Raw genomic sequence first — 21,551 nt, 5'->3', positions numbered from 1 at the left:
CTTTATGCTCGGACTTTTTTCTTGTTTCCTTCCTGCTGGCTGTTAGCCGTGACTGGCGGCCTGCCTGTTTGTCACATCTCTGCTGTAGATAACCACACCTCTGCCCTGGGACCTCCCATCCCGGGCATCTCAGGTAGCGCTGTCTCGAGCAGCACACAGTCCGAGTGGCATGCTTCGTCTGCCTGTCAGGCCACTCTTGTCTTCCAGCACTTGAGCCTCCAAATAAGAGGTCGTCAGTGGGGTCCTACCAGGGTCTCTTTAACTTAATCTCTATAAACTGCGGCTGCTCAGGAAGGCAGTTGCAATTGTAGCCTTGTAGCCTTTTCAGATCCGGTCCCGGCTACCCTATTTATATCTGGCGGCTTTTCCTTTTCCTTTTCCTTCATGTCCTTATATCAAGCATAAATCTTCTGGGTTATCATTTAGCGAAGAGAGGCCAAACCTGTAAGCCGATGTGGATCCCTCTGTGTTTTTCCGCTGGGCGCAGCATTTTCCTCCCTCTGCTGCTTGCTGCTCTGGGCGAGATGACTTCAAAGACTTTTCCCCAGAGGTAGCTGTCCTTAAACTAAAACTAAAACGAGAGACATTTCTGAGCTCTTTAAAAAATAATAATAATAATAATAAACGCCCTGTGAATTCCCTGCTTTTCATGTGGTTCCTAGCCTCCCTCTGACAGCATGACCTGTTCTGGGCTGCCAGCTCTAATTCCTTTGATGTCTGTCTCCAGGATACCTCCCTGGAATCTGTGCAGAGGAGAGTGAAATTGTCTGGTGTGAGTGTGTTGGGGTGGGGGGGGGGTTGTAGGTAGGGAGAGACCCCAGTAACTTTGTGTACGTGTTCGGAAGGAAATGAGGTTTCACTGGCAATAATCCCGGACGAACATATGTTCTTCTTGATTATGGTGAATATTTCAGTTTTTCTTTCCTTTTCACCCCACTCCGCCCCCAAGTTCCCCGCTTAAACTGCGACTTCAGGATTCATTGTGTGAACGATCATCGCCTGGTGGTTTACTTGTTTCCCAAATTCTTCAAGGCAGGCTCTCTCCTCTGGCCATTTCCTTCTCTGGAATGCCTGGATTCTTCTTTTAACCATGCCATTGCCCCCCTCCTTTTTTTCCTTTAAAAAAAAAGCATAACAAAAATTTTGTTCTTATGACCGTGTCAAATGTATATAGCAATCGGCAAAACAATACCGTGAACCCCCACACACCCATCATCCAGCTGCAGCAATAATCAGTTCATAGCCAGTCTTTGTTTCTTCTCTCCCCTTTGCCAGCCTACTACCCCCTCTGTGGTTTTGAAGCAAATCTCAGGCATCATATCATTTTAGCCATAAGTATTTGAATATGATCTAGAAAAGGTTAGGATCTGAAAAACAACTTATCGTACCCGCAAAATGGATGATTACCTCATGACATCAAATATCCAATCAGTGTTCAGATATTCCAGATTTCATTTTATGTATGTATTTAAGAGTCAGCTTTTCAAATTACATCTCTATCTTGGTTGATCTCAAGCTTTCTTTCATTGAAGTGTTTACCCAGCCAAGGCCTAGAGAGCTCTAATTAAATGCCCCCTGCCTTCCCCCCCCCCCCCCCCCCAGGCTAGCAAGGGTTATTCAGGGAAAGTCAGCCCATCAAGGATGCTTGGCCAGGTTCCCACCCAGAAGGTGTCTGGTCCCACGCTGTAGACCTTCCTATCCAGACAACCCCCCCATAGCTGGAGCCCTAGACTCCTTCTCCTCCTTGGGCTTGGAGCCCCTGGAGACTGTGGACAGTTTCCTCATAAACTTTGAGTCTCTGGGTTCACAGCAAATTTTTGTTAAATATGTTGTTCCAAACTATAGCATTTTAAAATGCTATTCCCTTTTCCTTGTTGAACAGACTTGCATAGCACTCCCTTTGTACCTAACGTCGATCTAGGTGCTTATGTGTACGTATCGGCTCTTTGTTCTCATAAGAGCCCTGAAGATTAGCTTACACTTACCACAGAGAAAGGATTATTTTCTGTCTCTTTTATATTAGTTGGTATTGTGATGGTGAACACATGTCCTGCATTTTCTGGGACTCTCCTAGTTTTATATCATTTTAACTTTTTCAGCAAAGGTGAGTTGATGTGTGTGAATGTAAACTGTAATGCCTTCGTGAAGTATTTCATATGTATTTGCAACTTGGGAAAAATTGTCTTGTAAGGCCATATATCCTGAAAACAGGTTCAGCTGACCGGGGACGCCTGACTGATACTCCACATGCCTGTTAAGCCTGGGTGTCCTAATAGCCTTCTTTCCTCATTGTTTGTGTGGTCAGGGTTTGGCATCACAGAAAGGAGGCTGGCCGGCACACCTTGCTGTTCTCTCCCTGCTTCTCTCTAGCTTAGTGGTGTTCACCTGGCTCCAGTTTTCACAGCAGCATCCAGTCCTTAGATCACGTTTGGGGATGGGAAGGTGTAGAAGGAAGGCCTCAGTGGCTGAGCCACATAGCACGTCCATTCACAGAAGGGCTTTAGCTGGGATGAGTGCTGAGCCCGGGCTTGCACAAGCAGTATGTAAGGGCTGCACCAGCCAGGCAACCACTCACCACGACATGCACAGCGGTGGTGCTCAAAGGGCAGCTCTTCTACTCTAAGGGGAGGAAAAGGTAAAACCGAAGCCTTTGTCATCTAATGAGAAAAATAGCTGTAGTCAGGTGTTCTCGTGAATAGTGTTTACACTGGGTTGAGGCCTGATTGCGTGGCTTTACTCCATAGGTTGAATGAATGGCACACTACTGATATGAGCGACCCCACCATCCTTTGGGGGACAAAGGATGTAAGCAGAGGGGGACAGAGATGGTGTAGCCTCACAGCATCCAGGCTGCGGGTCTTATGTGGGCTATGTTGGAAGGATGGTAAGCAGACTCTCATGCGGGCAGCCTGGTATGAAAGGTGGCTTTGTTCTCTGAAGGACTCCAACAGTCAGTACCCACATTAATAGCATTTTTTCCTAGAGCTCTATCAGAGTAACTCCTTCTGTTACGGTCCTGTTCTGTATGAGTCTGGGTCTTATACACAGTAGGCGCTCAATATATAGGCATTGAGTGAACAAGCACGTAGCTCATTGACCAGAATGCTTGTTGACTGTAGCCCTCAACGAGTTCCAAAGCTGGTGTCTTCTCATTTTTACAAGGCCTTACCGGCTCTTCTCTGTTATCAACCTCTCATTTTCTGGGTGCTTCCAGATTCTGCCCTGGCCAGAAGATTTGAGGGCCTTCTGAGCTTTCCTCTGGCTGCACCCTGACCCGATTTCATAGCTCTTGGTTTCGGAGAGTTACCCTTTCCCAAACTTCATTGCCTGGTTGGCCAGCCGCAAAATAGCCCCTGGTTTGTCCCTGCCCTGTCCGCACAGCCATCCAGTGTAACCCCTCCCTCCACCCCCCCCCCCCCCCCCCGCATCCCAGTGTTGTTAAGCCCAGGGGATTTTTGGCTGTCATGTAGACCACATGACGTAAGAGAGGCGGTGACTCCTTGCCAGAGAACCCCCAGACACCTAGGAATTGGGGTGGAGTCCCGCAGCTGTTTTGAAGAGCACAGCAAAATGATGCAATGGTGAGTGGCAGCGAATAAATGCTCTGTCCAACTAGAAAGTCTGCTTGGAAATAGGTTAGGAGAATGTTCTTACTTGGGTTGGAATATGGCCAGGCTTGGGATTTTATCAACCATCAGTCATCAATTTAAGAATGTTTTCAGAAGCGACCCCTTGGTTTTCTTTTCTGTACTTCCTAAATTTCCCATAGTCAGCATTTATCACTTTTATCATAAAGTTGAAAAGAAAATGCCTACTTAAAACTAAATCAAAGTTTGAGAACATCACGTCATTTGTTAAGTTGCATAGCGAGCCATGCACCCGTGTCTTTCCTCATCTGCTTATTTTTCAATTAATAAAGGGCAAGAGATGTTTGTGCTCAAGGCTTGAGGACCTTAGCTGCTTGCATTAGAATCCAGGAATTTGGTTCAAATTGATAGTGTTCTGGTATTCACGAAGGCTTTGATTTATATATTTTATCAAAAGCAGCTTAACGGAAGGCATATTTCTCAAACTGACCACGTATTGTTCAGGATAAACAGCTTTCTAATAAGTGCTTTGTGAATAATGGGGATATGGATTTACTGTGGGGGTCTTGAATATTTTTTAAACGCATTGTTTTAAGTTAGTGGGAGGCCAAGATGAAAGGACATTTCAAGATAAGCCCTGTGAGTAATTTTGTGTTTCAGCGAGGAGTTGAGATGGATGGGATTTGCTTTGGCATTCATGCATAGTCCTGATGCGAGAAAAGTGTCCCGAAGCAGAATGCTGCCTGGGACTCACCGCAGGACAGGGCCCTCATTTTGGCTGGGATTTGGGAATTGAGCATGTGGTGAGTCTAATATTAGAAAATCAGTTCTTACCCTCCCCCCTTCCTTATCCTTAAAGCTCTCCGTCCCTCTCACGATGTGTGTACCAAGCCTCACCTCCCCCTCCTTCCCCCTGTACTCTCTCTGTGAGCAGTCTTTTAATTTATTTCTTGGCTGCTTATCTTCTTATTAATCAGATTTTCTCCCTTGGCCAAGCTCTTCTCCCAAAGGCCTCGCCTCGGTCTTAACAACGCACGCTCGCCAGTTCAAATGGTTCCGTGTTTTAGATGCAGATGTTGGCTTCTGGCAATGGTGACTGCATCCTGAAGTAGAACTTTTTCTCCGAAAGACCGAAGTACCTTCTATGTGATTGGTTCCACTGTGTCTTGGTCCCAGTGGCTCCAGGAATGAGACGCTAAACTATCTTCCATTTTGGAACTTTTGAGGATTTGGAAACGGGTGAATTTTTAGTCCTTTTGGCAGATGCAGGCTACAGATATTAAAGTTGGTGGGAATGGACTATTCCAAGTGGTCATGAAGATTGAAAAGGAGCAGGTTACAGAGGGGGGCTTGAATGCCCATCTCCGATTTCCTTTGTGATTTGGACAATTCAGATCAGTTGAAAGAAAATTTTTACTGAGTACTGACAAATAGCCTTTCTGAGTCTGTTTACTCATCTTTAAAAGAGTTATTTCAGGGACCTGGGTGGCTCCGTTGGTTAAGCATCCGACTCTCGATCTTGGCTCAGCTCATGATCTCACGGTTCATGAGTTCAAGCCCCACATCAGGCTCTGGGCTGACAGCTTAGAGCCTGCTTTGGATTCTGTGTCTCCCTCTCTCTCTGCCTCTCCCTCCCCCTCTAAAAAATAAACATTAAAAAAATTTAAAAGAGTTATTTGGGCTGGATAATTCCTAAGTTCTCTCCAGTTCCAAAGTTTTATGTGAACATCAGGTGGTTGCATGGATTCAGATGCAGTTGAGGGACGTTTAGACTTTGTAAGAAAATTCTGTGAATGGGTTGGCTTGAAATAACCCATGAAAATAATCTTGGAGCTAGTATAGTTAATTTTTTTGAATGTTTATTTACTTTTGAAAGAGAGAGAGGGGATGGCAGAGGAGCCGAAGCAGGCTCTGCGCTGAGAGCAGACAGCCGGATGTAGGGCTTGAACTCACAAACCGGGAGATCATGACCTGAGCTGACACTTTACCGACTGAGCCACACCCAGGTGCCCGGAACTAGTATAGTTAACACATGGGATAATAGTACTACTGATAATGGCTATCTTTAATGAACACTTACTATTTGTAAGACATTGCTTTTTTTTTTTTTTTTTTAAGTTTATTTATTTTGAGAGAGAGAGAGCGCGCGCGTGCGTGAGCAGAGGTGGGGCAAAGAGAGAGAATCCTAAGCAGGTTCTGTGCTGTCAGCACAGCTGTCGAGCACAAGGGGCTCGATCTCACGAACAGTGAGATCATGACTTGAGCTGAAATCAAGAGTCTGACATTCGGGGTGCCTGGGTGGCGCAGTCGGTTAAGCGTCCGACTTCAGCCAGGTCACGATCTCGCGGCCCGTGAGTTCGAGCCCCGCGTCAGGCTCTGGGCTGATGGCTCAGAGCCTGGAGCCTGTTTCCGATTCTGTGTCTCCCTCTCTCTCTGCCCCTTCCCCGTTCATGCTGTCTCTCTCTGTCCCAGAAATAAATAAACGTTGAAAAAAAAAATTTTATAAAAAAAAAAAAAAAAGAGTCTGACATTCAACTGACTGAGCCACCCAGGCATCCCAGACATTGTTTATTTTTTACGTGTGTCAATTTAGTCTCCATAACAACCCTATGAGGTAAGTGTTGTCATTAGCCCCATTTTATAGATGGAGAAACTGAGGCATAGGGAGGTTAGGTAACTTTCATAAAATCATAGATTGGTAAGTGAAAAATCTGGATTCAGATCCAGGCAGGATGACTCCAAGCCCAAGCCCTTCACCATTATACCCCACTGCCTCTGTAATTAACTAATTACAAATGTGTCATATTAGATCCCCTCCATGATTTCCCAGCCCTCAGGTAACCTAGAAGAGTTTCAGGGCATTTAATGGTGCTGGATGCAGTGGCAAGACAGGGTTTGTTAGGATTGATGAGGTGGGAGTGGTGGGGGAGAAGCAGTCGGAGGAAGTGAGGGAGGCTGGTCTGAATTCCTTATCTTGCAGATGGCAGGCTGGGAGAGACAATAGGCCACTCAGTGTCCTTGTTCCCAGAAGAGAACTAAGAAAGGACATAGACCCATAGATCTTCCCTTGTACCTCCCCAAGTTTCAGTTCAGTGGCACTAATCTTTTTTTTTTTTTTTTTTAATTTACATCCAAGTTAGTTAGCATATAGTGCAATAATGATTTCAGGAGTAGAATTCAGTGATTCATCCCCTACACGTAACACCCAGTGCTCACCCCAACAAGTGTCCTCCTTAATGCCCCTTGCCCATTTAGCCCATCCTCCCCCACCCATAATCTTTTTTTTTTTTTTTAATGTTTATTTTTGAGAGAGAGTGCCGGGGGGGGGGGGGGCAGAGAGAGAGAGAGAGAGAGGAGACAGAGGATCTGAAGTGGGCTCTGTGGTGACAGCAGCAAGCCTGATTCGGGGCTCAAACTCACAAACTGTGAGATCATGACCTGAGCTGAAGTTGGACGCACAACCCACTGAGCCACCCAGGTGCCCCCGGGACTAATCTGTCTTAAACACCATTCTCATTCAACCACTCATTAGGGCTGTCTTCTCACCTGTTCCACCTGCTCTGTCCCCGGAGCCTTGTTCACTGCTCTCTGGCCCCAAGGCCTCTCTCTGGCAGGCTGGCCTGTCTGCTCCCTGGGGGTGAGCCATAGGCTCTGTCCCATTTTCCTCTCTGCGATGGTTGTCCCTCCGCCTGGAATGTCTGCCCTTCTGCTCTCTGCCTGCCCAGATCCAACTGTGGCCTCCAGAAAGCCTTCTCCAACTTTCTGGGAACCTCCAACTCTCTGAGTTCCTTTTGGGAACCTCTGGTGTTATTTTCTTTTCCATCAGCAACTTGGCACTTACTTACCTTGATTTGTATTTTTCATTTTGCTTTCCAAATTGTATTATAAGCACTTTGAAGGAAGGGAACAGAACTGAACATTTAGATCACTCTGTTTATGTTCAGATGGGACTTAGACCCATTCTGAATTGGCTTTTGGAACATTTCAAGTTTATTTCCCTTATATTTTAAGGTGTTTTTTTTTTTTAAGTTTATTTATTTATTTTGAGAGAGAGAGAGCGAGCAAGTAGGGGAGGATCAGAGAGAGAGGGAGAGAGAGAATCCCAAGCACTGTCAGTACAGAGCTCAATGTGGGGCTCGAACTCACGAACCATGAGATCTTGCCCTGAGCCGATGTCAGCCGCTTAACCAACTGAGCCACCCAGGCAGGCGCCTCTTTAATTTCCCTTAAAGAGGGATGGTTAGGGGCGCCTGGGTGGCTCAGTCGGTTAAGCGGCCGACTTCGGCTCAGGTCACGATCTCGCGGTCCGTGAGTTCGAGCCCCGCGTCGGGCTCTGGGCTGACAGCTCAGAGCCTGGAGCCTGTTTCAGATTCTGTCTCCCTCTCTCTCTGCCCCTCCCCCACTCATGCTCTGTCTCTCTCTGTCTCAAAAAAATAAACGTTTAAAAAAAAAAAAAAAAAGAGGGATGGTTAAGCCTGCATGCAGATCAGCCCACCAACCTCTGGACATAAATTCTAGCAAGACTGTTTAGGAGAAATGAAAATGAGTTCTGTTTCATGTTGCTGGCAATAAATGGTAATCAATGTATGAAATTCATTACCCTAAAAAGGAAAATGTGCAGAAAATTAAGTCATTAATGACGGTCACCTGTTCCTACCGAGAGACCCTAGGGCAACTGTGCCATCCTTTGGGACTTGTGTTTGGGGCTTTGTGATGATAAAATACTCCGGTGTCCTGAACTGGTATGATAAATTTCATCTTGCCCGTCAATACAGATTGATCGGTAGTAGCTTTGTGAAGCGAATGTTAAGGATTCTGAGGCTTTGTCTGATTGCTGTGTCTGTCAGGGGCTCTGTAAAGGGAAATGGAGGCAGGCATGAAATGTTCTCTACCTTCCTGGAACTCTGACTCCCTCCTAACAGAAGCAGAAGTGAGAAGCTGGCAAAGCATACACCCTGGAACCCATCATCACAATGTATATAGGATGCAAGATATTGCTTCCCCACTCCCACTTTGGTCTATTTTAAGTCAGAAGTAGCCAAAGGACATCTGAGAGCTCTGTTGAGAATGCCAGGAGCCAGAACAGAAGTGAAGTGCCTCTTGCATCCTTATAATAGCAGATGACTTATGCAAAGCCAGCCACATGGCACTCCCAGTGCACTCAGCTGCTCAGCCAAGGGGCCACCCAGTCCACTGCCTGCCCATTGATAACTGTGGCAGATGGGTACCTCTCAGAAACTTCTTCCCAAGACAAGTCCTTGCTGCTGGCTTCCACCAGAAGTCAGGGCAAGGTCACCTCTCTCTGGCCCTAACTCGGGAAACTAGCTCTAGAGATTGCTTTAAAATGCTTGTTTTCTTAGAAGGGCTCTGGCTTTCACCTGGCCTAAGTGGATCGTAAACAGTTTAGCTGAGGAGATGATGATAGCACCGAACACTGCCATTGGATTTTGTTTTGCCCAAAACCTGTGTTTTTCAAACCTGCATCTGCATCAGAATCACCTGGAGGGCTTGCTGAAATACAGACTGCTGGGCCCTACCCCAGAGTTTCTGACTAGGTAGGTCTGGGGTGGAACCCCCAAATTCCCATTTCTAATTAGTTCTCAGGTGATACCACTGATGCTGTGGCTGCTGGTCCAGGGATCCCACTTGAAGAACCACTACTCAAGACAAAACCATGCAACATTGGTTGGTAGCCAGGTAGGGAGACAGACTTTTCTTTTTTTTTTTTCTTTTTTATTTTTGGGACAGAGAGAGACAGAGCATGAACGGGGGAGGGGCAGAGAGAGAGGGAGACACAGAATCGGAAACAGGCTCCAGGCTCTGAGCCATCAGCCCAGAGCCTGACGCGGGGCTCGAACTCACGGACCGCGAGATCGTGACCTGGCTGAAGTCGGATGCTTAACCGACTGCGCCACCCAGGCGCCCCAGAGACAGACTTTTCAAATGATCTTTCTTTCATCTTAGTTTTTTTCCTTAGGTTTCCAAATGGATTAAAATTATTTTAAAAGTTAAATAATGTATGATAATACAGATGCTCCATTGTCCTCAAACGTGGGGCCTCCTTGGCTTTGAGTTCACACTCTCTTAGTTTATCCTCTGAGCTCTGTACGGAGGAAAATAAACCATCCGAGGGAACTTCCCCATCTCCCCAACGTGAAACCCACCTGTGCCTTTAACTCTTCCTTTGGTCATGACTGTTGATTCCTCTTGGCGTGTTCATTCCTGGTAGCATCTCAGTTAACTGTTTGCCCTTTCTTTTTGTATTTATGTATAATTGTTTTTCTGTTAGGTTTTCCTGTTAGCCTTGTAAGATGACCCGGTGCCCAGCCACCATTGTCGTTGATCATGTCTACAATGTCACAGATTCCTTGTAGCTCCACATGCCTATTTCTTTCTTTCCTGGGGATGAGCATCCCCTGGCAACCCGCCTGCACCCACATAAACATATGCACACCTGTTATATTTCCTTCTTTGTGAGCAATGATGTCTGCCAGTCCCCATTCAGGTCTACATACCCCCTGAAGCCAGGGTGGACCCTTCACATCTGTCTGTTCAGATTAAGGGCCCAGAGAACACCTGGTGAGTAACAAACTCACCTGGATCTGGATGTTGGGGGCCATCTCCCCTCTTCTGTGCCAGAGCAGATCACCCCGTGTTTCCCAGTCCTCCCCAGAGAGTCCGCGTGTGTCCTGGTAATTGGACCTTCCAACCTCTGATGCTCCCCGACTGCCCATGTTCAGGTAGTTGATTCCTTATTATTTAATTCACTCAACTCATCTGTGGAATAGCTGGGAGACAACATGCTGCATTCAAGGCTCAGTTCATGAATGACACATAGATAAAGGCTTTCAGAGAGGACTGGATCTAAATCACTCAGTGCGGTCGTGAGGACGCAGGGTTGAGAGTGGGTGAACTCCTGTCAGACGGGTGTGACATGTCATTGCGGGACCAGAGCAGGTGTTCCTTGCACAAATGTGTGGGTCAGAGAAGAAAGCCTCACACAGGTCTCTTCTGGCTCCCAGGGGGGTCACACTGATTGCAGTCATAATGGCACTGCTGTCCTATTACATACTTTACATGTATAGTTACCACTGCAGTCTCCCAATATGTGAAAAAAAAAAATATATATATATATATATATATGCATGCTTATGGCTAAACGTAAATAGTACACATAGGCTTATGATAAAAAGTGATCTTCCTCTATTTCTTTCTATTCCCAAAAGCTACCACTTTTAAAAAAAAAATTTTTTTTTAACGTTTATTTATTTTTGAGACAGAGAGAGACAGAGCATGAACGGGGAGGGTCAGAGAGAGAGGCAGACACAGAATCCGAAACAGGCCCCGGGCTCTGAACTGTCAGCACAGAGCCCGACGCGGGGCTCGAAGTCACAGACTGTGAGATCATGACCCGAGCTGAAGTCGGACGCTCAACCGACTGAGCCACCCAGGCACCCCAAAAGCTACCACTTTTAACTGTAATGGCTTTTTTAAAAAAAACTCTGGTGATTATGTGTGTATCTCTAAATAATATATGTTCCTGCTATTTCTCTGTCAATCCAACAAATCCCACATTATCTGTTACTTTTCTGTTAGGATGGATGACTATTTAACTCACTTAAACTAAACCTTACCTTCCTGGTTCTCTTGATTCCATTTTTAGCTTTAAATAACGCAGTTATGCCTTTAATCCTCGTCCTTCAATAAAGACTTTATGATTTGAGAATGTTGGTATCTTTCTACTTTGCCCTTTAGTTCTTTTCCCCTCTCTGTCCTATTTTCTGTTCTTTAATTTTTGCTCTGTCAAAGTTGTTGACACTTACATTCTGTTATATACCTGTGATTCCTACATTGTGTGTAATTGAACATCTGTAAATATTGTTCAGGGCAAATTCAAGCAGTGTATTATGATTATATTTCTTGTACAGCTTTTTAAAATTTTTACTGAAGTTTCTTTTTTTTTAATTTTTAAACATTTTTTTTAACGTTTATTTATTTCTGAGAGACAGAGCACCAGTGGGGGAGGGGCAGAGAGAGAGGGAGACACAGAATCCGAAGCAGGCTCCAGGCTCCGAGCTGTCAGCACAGAGCCCGATGCGGGGCTCGAACTCACAAGTGGTGCGATCATGACCTGAGCGGAAGTCAGACACTTAACCGACTGAGCCACCCAGGCGCCCCGTATTTTTCCTGAAGTTTCTAACAGGCTTTCCACCCCCCTTGTATTATTTGACTTATGTCCTCAATTTTTCCCCCAAAACTCGATTCAGTCAGGCATTCTATTGAGTACCCCCTTTACCTTGGAGAATCCCCCTTTTCTGGGGTTTTCCAGTCTTCCTCCATTCTGGACAGGTTGTTCTCTTGAGCTGCTACACAGCTCTCTCATCCTGGAACTTTCCTGAGTTGGATTTCCAATGGGATTTTATTCTAATTCTAGTTAGAATTAGAATTAGAATTAGACTAGAAGTAGTCTAATTCAAATTCTATTATTCTAATAGGGTCCAAAGTCTTTTTGTTTGCTTTTTTTTTGTTTTGTTTTTTGGGGGTCTTTTTGTAGGCCAGATACCAATTACTAGTGTTACCAAGGAGATCTTAAAGAGCAAAATACATTTTCGAGAGCAGAGATTTAAAATTTAATGTATGAGTTCAACACAGGTTAAGTGTAAATGAAAGTCAGCTGTCTTTGGATTAAGCACTACTATAAACTTTTTTTTAGAAGATTAAACACGGAAATAAAGCAAGGATTCCAAATGCTGTCCTTTTTCCAGAACAGCCCAGGGGCTTTGCAATCTGGACTTAAGTCTCCTCTGGTTGGGTCAGAATCAAGGCTGTCTCTAGGGGTTGAGGGGTGTGTGGTATGGTGGGAAGTGGTAGATTAAGATTTAACCTAAACCCTGAGTTGAAATCTTGCCTTTGGCCCCTGTTAGCTAGATAAACTCCCTTATAATACAAACAATAAAGCCAGACTTCCTGGAATATTGGGAAGATTTAATAAACCAAAGGAAAAGAAGACACATTGAAAAATTGGCATATTCTGTATATACAGGTTCTCATTATAAAGTTGTGATCGGATGTTGGATCTTGCTGCAGGAGCAAAATCGACAAAGGCTGAAAGAGGAGATCAGAATTTAATGCATAATCAGAAACTGTGTATACGATCACATTTAATAATCTAAACCAGCATTTTACTGCAGGAGTCACTAACTCAAATGCTGGTGGGGGCCAAGTGCCCCAGATGGAAGCCCATGCAGGGGTCAAGGCCACACTCACCTCCAGCTGATGTTGCCTTTGCAGGAATGAGATGTTCTGTTTCTCCAAGCTTAAAATATGGATTTTAAAGTGAAACCAGCTAATTGTTACATGCTATTAGTTTAAATTTTTTCTTAACGTAGAACAAGCCAGGGGGCCTGGGTGGCTCAGTTGGTTAAATCTGGCTCTTAATTTCAGCTCAGGTCTCACAGTTTGTGAGATCGAGCCCTGCTTTGGGCTGTGAGCTGATAGTGCGGAGCCTGCCTGGGATTCTCTCTCTCTACCCCCCCCCCCCCCCCCCCCCGGCCCTACCTGCACAGGCCCACGTGCTCGGGCTCCCAAAATAAATAAAGTTAAAAACACAACACTGAGCAAGCCAAATAAAGCACGTATGCAGTTCACCAATTTAAGGCCTCTGCTTTACTGTATGGGGATTAAATGTAAATTGGAAGCAGTTCTTAAAAATGATTCTGAGCATCACATTTACACAGCTGACAATACTATTTATTGTCTTCTGGTTTTGTGATATCTGTATGCGTTCATGATATTCCCTGATACTTTTTTTTCAAGAATAATGTTGAGCTGGGGCACCTGGGTGGCTCAGTTGGGTTGGCTCAGGCCATGATCTCTTGGTTCATGAGTTCGAGCCCCATGTCGGGCTCACTGCTGTCAGCCTGTCAGTGCAGATTCCGCTTTGGATCCTCTGTTCCCTTCTCTCTGTCCCTCCCCCACTCGCATCCCCCACCTCAGAAAAACCGCCCCCCGAATAACGAGCTGAACACAGCCAGAATGGAGTCCTTTAGGACACAGTGAGAAACTTCCCTCTAGGTTAATGTTCATCCAATAATCTGCACTTTGAGGGCATGCTGGTTTGGCCACTTACCAGTTTGCCTTATCTGACCTTCGGGTCCCCGTCGTGTCCGCCAGGATGCCATGGAAAAAAAGCTCATCGAATGCTTTTCTCATGAAGTCAGACATGCCAGGTGTACCACCTTTCCCCAAACTGCCATTATTTTGAAGTAAAATACGAAGTTAGATGTCACTTTTTAAAGAAGTGGTGCTGAGCCTTTATAATCCCACTTCCTGAACGTCTGTGCTCATCAACAGGTTGACAGCACATTTCCACAGCACTTTATTTGCAACACCTTCATCTCCACCCTCCTGGCTTCCTTATGCCAGTCCTGTGACATAATTCCTCCCGTTTTGGCTGAGGTCTGCTTCAAGCTTACAACTGTGGTTTTCCTTTATCTATGATGTTTATCCTTGCCTCTCTTTTTAATTTTTTTAAGTTATTTTTTTTTTAAATGTTTTCATTTATTTTTGAGAGGAGGGAGGGGCAGAGAGAGAGTGGGACACAGGATCTGAAGCAGGCTCTGCACTGATGACACAGAGCCTGATGCGGGGCTCGAATCACAAACTGTGAGATCATAACCTGAGCCGAAGTCGGACGCTTAACCGACCGAGCCACCCGGGCGCCCCATCTTGCCTCTCTTTTTTAATTACCAGCAGCCCAGCTTCTCAGAGGAGATGGCTTTGTTGGTACAAGCTTCTCTGGCTGCTAAGATTCTAGGTCATTGAAGGAACATTACATGCAGACTTGAGTGACTGAAGGACAGCTGGTGAGGGTTGGCCAGGCCGATCTCCAGGCGCTATTTTGAAATTTGCTTCACCTGTTTTCCATGTAGCCCGTGTCCTTTTTCTCTCTGTTCTCTGCCCCCAAGAGCCCAGTGTCTTCTGATGGAAGTACCCCTGTCCTTCAGCCAGATCAGCTCCCCCAACCACCCCCCCCCCCGCCATCTTTGCTTGTTTTTATCTCCTATTCCAGTACTCTTCCTAGCCCTCCATCAGATCACTCATTCCCCTTCCAGGTGAACAGTTTTCTGGCTGCCTCCGGTGGGAAGATGGGCAATCACATTTAAGAACAGAACTTCTCATTACCTAGAAACATGTTCCCAAGAACATGGGGGTGCTGCTATTAAAAGAACAAAGGAGGTGGGGGGAAGCCACATAAACAGTAAATACTTAGAATTTCCAGATTAAGAAAATCTTTTTTTTTTTTAATGTTTATTTTTGAGAGAGAGAGGGGGGGGGGGCTCAAACTCATGAACTTCGAGATCACGATGTGAGCCGAAGTCAGACGCTCAACCAACGGAGCCACCCCAGCAACTCTAGAATTTCCAGATTTAACACAGTCCCGATTTTTTGAGCACTTCAGACCATCCTAAAGGTTTCTGACAGATAGTAATTTGTAATTTTTTTTAAGCTTATTTATTTATCTTGAGAATGAGAGGGAGAGAGAGAGAGTAGGGGAGAGGAAGAGAGAGGGAGAGACAGAATCCCAAGCAGGCTCCATGCCATCAGCAAGGAGCCTGACTCGGGGCACGAACCCAGGAACTGCGAAATCATGCCCTGAGCCAAGATCAAGAGTCGTACACTTAACTGACTGAGCCACCCAGGCACCCCAGTAATTTTGTAATTTTACTAAGACCTGGATTTGAATTGTAGCTTGGTTGTAAATCTTAACTAATTAAAACTTGCTTCGTGAGGAAAATGGCTCTTCTGAAAAGAAAATCAGCTTGCTAGCATTAATGACATTAGGGACAAAAAAGCAAAGATGTCCAAAGAAAGGATAGGTCTTAGCCAGAAAAAAAGGAGTTTTGGATAAATTAAAGACTAGAATGATGAATTTTGCTGTGCTGGGAATAAGTCCACCGGATACTTCATAGGGAAACAAGGAAGTTCATGAAAGTTTTAGTGGTTGCCTGAGCCAGGACAGCATTTTTTTCCAGTGAGATAGAGTTTTGGAGAAGGTTGAAAAGGGGGTTAACTTGCAGTGGGAGGTGAGACATTTAAAAAAAAAAAAAAAAAGGAAAAAGCCAGAAGCCTCTATAACCCTTTCTGTATTTATGGGTTGGGGGATTTATGGAGCTGTCTGGATGTTCCTCTCCGGAATGTCAGGGCTCCGATGTACCCCTGTCGTTGGATATGTTCAGGCAGGTGCTGCATGGGCAGCTGTCAAGAGTATTGTGAAAGAAATTCCTGCATTTGGTTTCTGGGTGACCTGATTCGTTGATGTTTAAGTGTCTATCTCTTCCTTACCATCCTTTCTTCCTGCTGCCTTCTTTTGTGTGTACATGTGCCTCTTAGCCAGAGGCAGTGACATTGAACTGAAAGAAGCAGAGGTTTATGGTCCGCTGGTCCTCGCACCTGAAAATACTGGCTGCTCCTGGGGTCCCGGGCCAAACTTCAAAGCAAGCAGTTACTTTGCCTTCCCATATCTGTTTTAGAATCTCCTCTCCCGGGGCGCCTGGGTGGCTCAGTCGGTTGAACGTCCGACTTCAGCTCAGGTCATGATCTCGCGGTCCGTGGGTTCGAGCCCCGCGTCGGGCTCTGTGCTGACAGCTCAGAACCTGGAGCCTGTTTCAGATTCTGTGTCTCCGTCTTTCTCTGTCCCTCCCCTGTTCATACTCTCTCTCTGTCTCAAAAATAAATATATGTTAAAAAAAATTAAAAAAAAAAAATAGAATCTCCTCTCCCTGTTACACCTCCACAAACCATCCTCTGGTTGTCCACAGTTGCCCCCTAGACCTGTCTCCCAGCGCTTTAAAACTCTACCACTCGCCTGCCTTACTAGGGCAGTGTTTTTTAGAGCAGGCAGTTTGGCAGATGACAGTAATTTATACTTCAGGGGTGAACGAGGCTTGGTGTTTTGAGTGTTGGTGTTTTAAAATCAAATGAGGCTTGGTGGTTGCCAGAGGCTGGGGGAAAGGGATTGGTGTGTTAATGTTTAATAGGTACCGAGTTTCATTCATTTTGGGAATGTAAAAAAGTTCTGGAGATAGATGGGGGTGACGATTGCAGAATAATGTGAGCGTACTTAATGGCACAGAACTGTACTCTTAAAGCAGGTTGAAATTTTATGGTGTGTGTATTTTACCACGATTAAAAAAAGAATGCAGTCAAATGAAGCTTTCATGAAGAATATGGCACAATCAGTACAAGATCTTGTAGAAAATTTGGGAAATACAGAAGTACAAGAAAACAGGAATCACAAATCTCCCCACTGCTAACATTTTTCAATTCACCATATTTGTATAGCCTTCCAGCCCTTTCTTCTGTGTATATTTATTTTTTTATATGTAAGTGGGAGTAAACTATGCATACTGTTTTACAGTTGTCACATACTGTCTCATGAGTATTCTCCTATGGCATTTACTATTCATCAAGACATCAGTTTTTTGCGTTTTTTTTTTAATTAAAAAAATTTTTTTAATGTTTGTTTTTGAGAGAGACAGACAGAGACAGAGACAGAGCATGAGTGGGGGAGGGGCAGAGAGAGAGAGGGAGACACAAAATCTGAAGCAGGCTCCAGGCTCCGAGCTGTCAGCACAGAGCCGGATGCAGGGCTTGAACCCACAAACCGTGAGATCATGACCTGAGCCGAAGTCAGACGCTTAACTGACTGAGCCACCCAGTTGCCCCAAGACATCATTAAACAGTTACTTGATGCTCCATCATTCCTGACCCCCAGATAAGGCCCCTTTCCCAGTATCCATTGTATGTACTTTCCTTGTGACCTCTATATTTATTTCATACCATTTCTCAGAGTTTATGATATGTATGTTTTGGCAGTATTTGATATTTGTCTCCTCACAAGAGTGTAAACTCCATGAGGATGGGTTCTGGTGTGGGTTTACCTTACCATGGTATCCCCAGTGCCTTCCTGGCATGGTGTAGGTATGCAAACAAAAAGTGATTAGGTGAATACACGGTTACACATTCCCTTTTCTGATTTTTGCTCGTAAAGTATATATAAAAGCTCATTTTTAAAAAATCTCATTTGTGTATAGATAAAACTTTGTACAAATTCATAATAATTTCCTTACTAAAAATGTCTTCAATCCAATGTGTTTAGTGTTTCTTTATAATTATTAAAATAACACATGCTCTATGTGGAGTTTCTGAAAACATAAAAAAGAAGAAAGAAGAAAGTGAAGATCACTCACAATCCTTTTTCCGGGGTCTGGAATAGTTTAAATAGATGATAATATCTGTTCCTTAGAACTTTGAAAGAAGTTGCCTATGAACCTGCTTGAGCCCAGTGCCTTTTTGGGCAAGTGGTGATTTGACAATAACAATGTGTAGATATTATGTGATTATTGTTAGATTCAAGTTTTTTACTTCTTTTTTTAAGTGTATTTATTTATTTTTAATATTTATTTATTTTTGAGAGAACGAGTGTGTAAGGGGCAGAGAGAGGGAGATAGAGGATCCAAAACGGGCTGTGTGCTGACACCAGAGAGCCTGATGCAGGGCTCAAACTCGTGAACCCCGAGATCATGACCTGAGCCGAAGTCAGGTGCTTAACCGACTGAGCCACCCAGACAACCCCCCCGGGTTTTTTTTTTTACTTCTTAATTAGTTTTTATCTTTTGTATTTTCCTCTGAGAGTATCTGTTTCAAACTAGTAAGCTTTTCATTGGTGGAATTCTGAGGAGCTACTTTGTGAGCAAAGTTTGCACCCTTAACCAGTCTGTGAAGGAGTAACTAGCTTGCAGTCGCCAGGAAAATCAGAGGCTTCAGATGATGAAGAAACCTGGTTTCTGGGAGAGGGGCAGCAGAGGGCGGAGATGTATTAAGCACACTCCATACAGGAATCTGATAATCTCTTGGAAGGAGTTGCCAGAGTGTTTCAGAATGTTCTTGTGAGGAGTAATGAGATGGTGCGTGTAAAAGGTTTAGCGCTCACTAAATGACTATTTTCATTATTCTTCTCTGCTAAACACCCTAATAGCACCCCCTGAATGGAGAAGACAAGGGCCCGGCCCTTGAGGGGCCCATTGTGTGTAGGGCCCATGTGTGCATAAACAAATATTAAAAACTCATGGATGGAGAGAGGATTAGCTCTCTGCCTGAGGAGAAAGCCTCACGCCCATGAAACAGTTGCAAGTACACATTAAAGAGAAGTGTTGGAGTTGGCCAGAGGAGGGTGTCCCAGACAGAAGAAATAAACCTGTGTGGTGGGTGAAGGGATCAGAATGTGGCGTGTTCCAGGGCAACATAGAGTACCTGTCATTTGTCATAGATGTAGCAATGCCAGCTGGAAGCTGGAAAGGCAGGTCGGGGCTAGATTGTGAAGGCCGAAAAAGTTTGTGCTGTTCCTAATAGCAGTTGGGAGCCATTGAGGGTTTTAAGGCTGAGAAATGGTATGATCACAATCATGGTTTAAGAGATGGGACAATGAGAGGGAGGAGACCCAAGGCCAGGAACAGCTTGTGGATGGTTGTGGTTGCTGAGATGAGAAACAGAGAAGTCCTGGGTTGGGAAAGCAGACCAGGGGAGCCCAGAGGAGTTTGGGAACTGAGTGGTTAGTAGAGCGGAAGTGAGAAGTAGAGAGGAGATGAGTGACCTCAGGCCACTGGGGGTCACACGGCACTTTATAAGAATTGGGATGGGCTCCATCTGGGCCCTTCCTTCCTTTGTCTCATCTCTGGCTCCTGGCCCCAAACTTGACCCTCCCCCCAAACCAATACCTTGAGCTAACTAGGTCTTTGTTAAGCTCTTGCTTTGACATATACCCCTTGGGTTTTATTTGTGGCCCTATCCCATTTCTGACTAATGATCCTTACACTTGGAACCCATGCCCATGAATATGGAGTTAGCCCATTTCTCTTTACCAGTATGGTCCCAGGCACCCACTCAAATGGGTTTACCAGAACTGTGCCCTTTGCCCAGCACACTTCCAAAGGTTTAAAGTGGGGAGCTGGCTTGATAATGATGTCATTAGCTGCCGATATAAGAAATCCAGGAGAGGGGCACCTGGGTGGCTCAAGTCGGTTAAGCGTCTGACTTCGGCTCAGGTCATGGTCTCGCGATTTGTGGGTTCGGGCCCTGTGGTGGGCTCTGTACCGACAGCTCAGAGCCTGGAGCCTGCTTTGGATTCTGTGTCTCCCTCTCTCTCAGCCCCTTCTTGCTTGCGCTCTGTCTCTCTGTCTCTGTCTGTCTCAAAAATAAATAAACATTAAAAAAAATTTAGGGGCGCCTGGGTGGCGCAGCCGGTTAAGCGTCCAACTTCAGCCAGGTCACGATCTTGCGGTCCGTGAGTTCGAGCCCCGCGTCAGGCTCTGGGCTGATGGCTCAGAGCCTGGAGCCTGTTTCCGATTCTGTGTCTCCCTCTCTCTCTGCCCCTCCCCCGTTCATGCTCTGTCTCTCTCTGTCCCAAAAATAAATAAACGTTGAAAAAAAAAATTAAAAAAAAAAATTTAAATTTAGGGGAAGAAGCAGGTTTGAGGATAGCAGCAACCTCAGTTTGGACATGTTTGAGATTCCCTTGGGATAAACAGGTGGAGACAGCAGGCCGATGGAGCCCAGAAAAGAGGGCGGGTGAGGAATGAATGAGGAACCATTGTATATCAGACATTGTCTAAGTTGTGGGAGCAGATGAGCTCATCCTTGAGGGAGGACAAGAAAGCCAAGGGCGGAGCCAGCCCTCAAATTTAGGGGACAGGCAGAGGGGCCCCGGGTCAGAGACCAGCAGGGTCTAGTCATGGAAGCTGAAGAGCCGGCAGAGGCAAGGGAAGAGTTCTGGGGAAGAGATGGTGTCACAAGGTAGAAGGCAGAGGGGACTGAAAACTGGGCGGTGGATTTGCCATTAGAAATCAGCAGTGATGGGGCACCTGGGTGGCTCAGTCGGTTAAGCATCCTACTTCAGCTCAGGTCGTGATCTCACAGTTTGTGAGTGGGAGCCCCGCATCAGGCTCTGTGCTGATGGCTCAGAGCCTGGAGCCTGCTTCAGATTCTGTGTCCCCCTCCCCCCCTTCTCTCTGCCTCTTCCCTGCTCATGCTCAGTGTCTCTCTGTCTCTCAATAATAAATAAATGTTTAAAAAAATTATAATAAAAAAAAAAGAAATCAGCAGTGACCTCGCTGAGAATGGATTCTCTAGAGTTGCCAAGCCCAAGCCAGACAGCAGGGAGCCAGCGAGTGAGTGGGGGCAAGGAAGAGGTGGTGGTGAGTCAGCGAGCTTGGTGCTGAGGAAAGAAAGCGATTGCTTGAGGTTACAGGGCTGACTCTGTACATTGAGGAGAAGGAAGAGGGGCAGTAAAGGAAGACACTCCCGTGTAGGTTGTCACTGTTGTAAGTGCTTCATCTGTGGTCCCGCCAGACTTCATCACGGATCTGTGAGGGGGGCACTCTGCTCTATATTACACAGATGAGGAAACTGAGTCACAGAGAGGTTAAGCAGCTCCTAAAGGCCACACAGCACTTACATGGCAGGTTTGGGGTACGAGAGCACAGGTGGAAGAGTTGGTTGTGGGAGTTGGGGTGCCAACTTCTGAGCCTTGGCCGGGAGGAGATGAGGAGGAAAACCAAGGGACGAGTGACCGGAAGAGTCCTTACCGGATGCCCTCATCTCGTGGTGGAGATAGACAAGGCTGTTGAGAACGAATGGCTCTGGGTGTAGAAAAGCTGGCCAACTTGGGAAAACACTGCTGTGGGCACCAGTAAGGGAGCTGAAAGAGGGTCACTGAAAAGACTTCCAGGCAGCAGAATCCTCAGATGCCTGGGTGGGCAGAGGACTGGAGACTGGGTTAGGGGGGCAGCATAAATCAAGAGCGAGCTGAGAATGTAGTCGTTGCTGCAGTGAGATTATAACTGATGAGACTGACTCTGCAGTGTAGGCTAGACAGTGAGTGAATTGGACAAAGGCGGAGAGCCT

The 21,551-nt window shown here is 45.6% G+C and overlaps 1 protein-coding gene and 1 long non-coding RNA gene across 2 annotated transcripts in view; one reads left to right on the top strand and one right to left on the bottom strand.

Moving 5' to 3' along the window:
* Positions 1-21,551, top strand: part of NXN (nucleoredoxin) — a 161,048-nt gene that overhangs the window by 34,311 nt on the left and 105,186 nt on the right. The window lies entirely within an intron of this gene.
* LOC123603196 lies at positions 1,010-13,823 on the bottom strand. The gene is made up of 3 exons (XR_006714778.1): positions 13,717-13,823; positions 10,184-10,375; positions 1,010-1,116 (listed from the first exon to the last, which is right to left on the bottom strand). It is a non-coding gene; the product is annotated as an uncharacterized LOC123603196 (long non-coding RNA).

This window comes from Leopardus geoffroyi, chromosome E1 (genome assembly GCF_018350155.1).
Source record: "Leopardus geoffroyi isolate Oge1 chromosome E1, O.geoffroyi_Oge1_pat1.0, whole genome shotgun sequence".
NCBI classification, from domain to species: domain Eukaryota; kingdom Metazoa; phylum Chordata; class Mammalia; order Carnivora; family Felidae; genus Leopardus; species Leopardus geoffroyi.
This window is presented reverse-complemented; position numbering and strand designations above follow the sequence as displayed.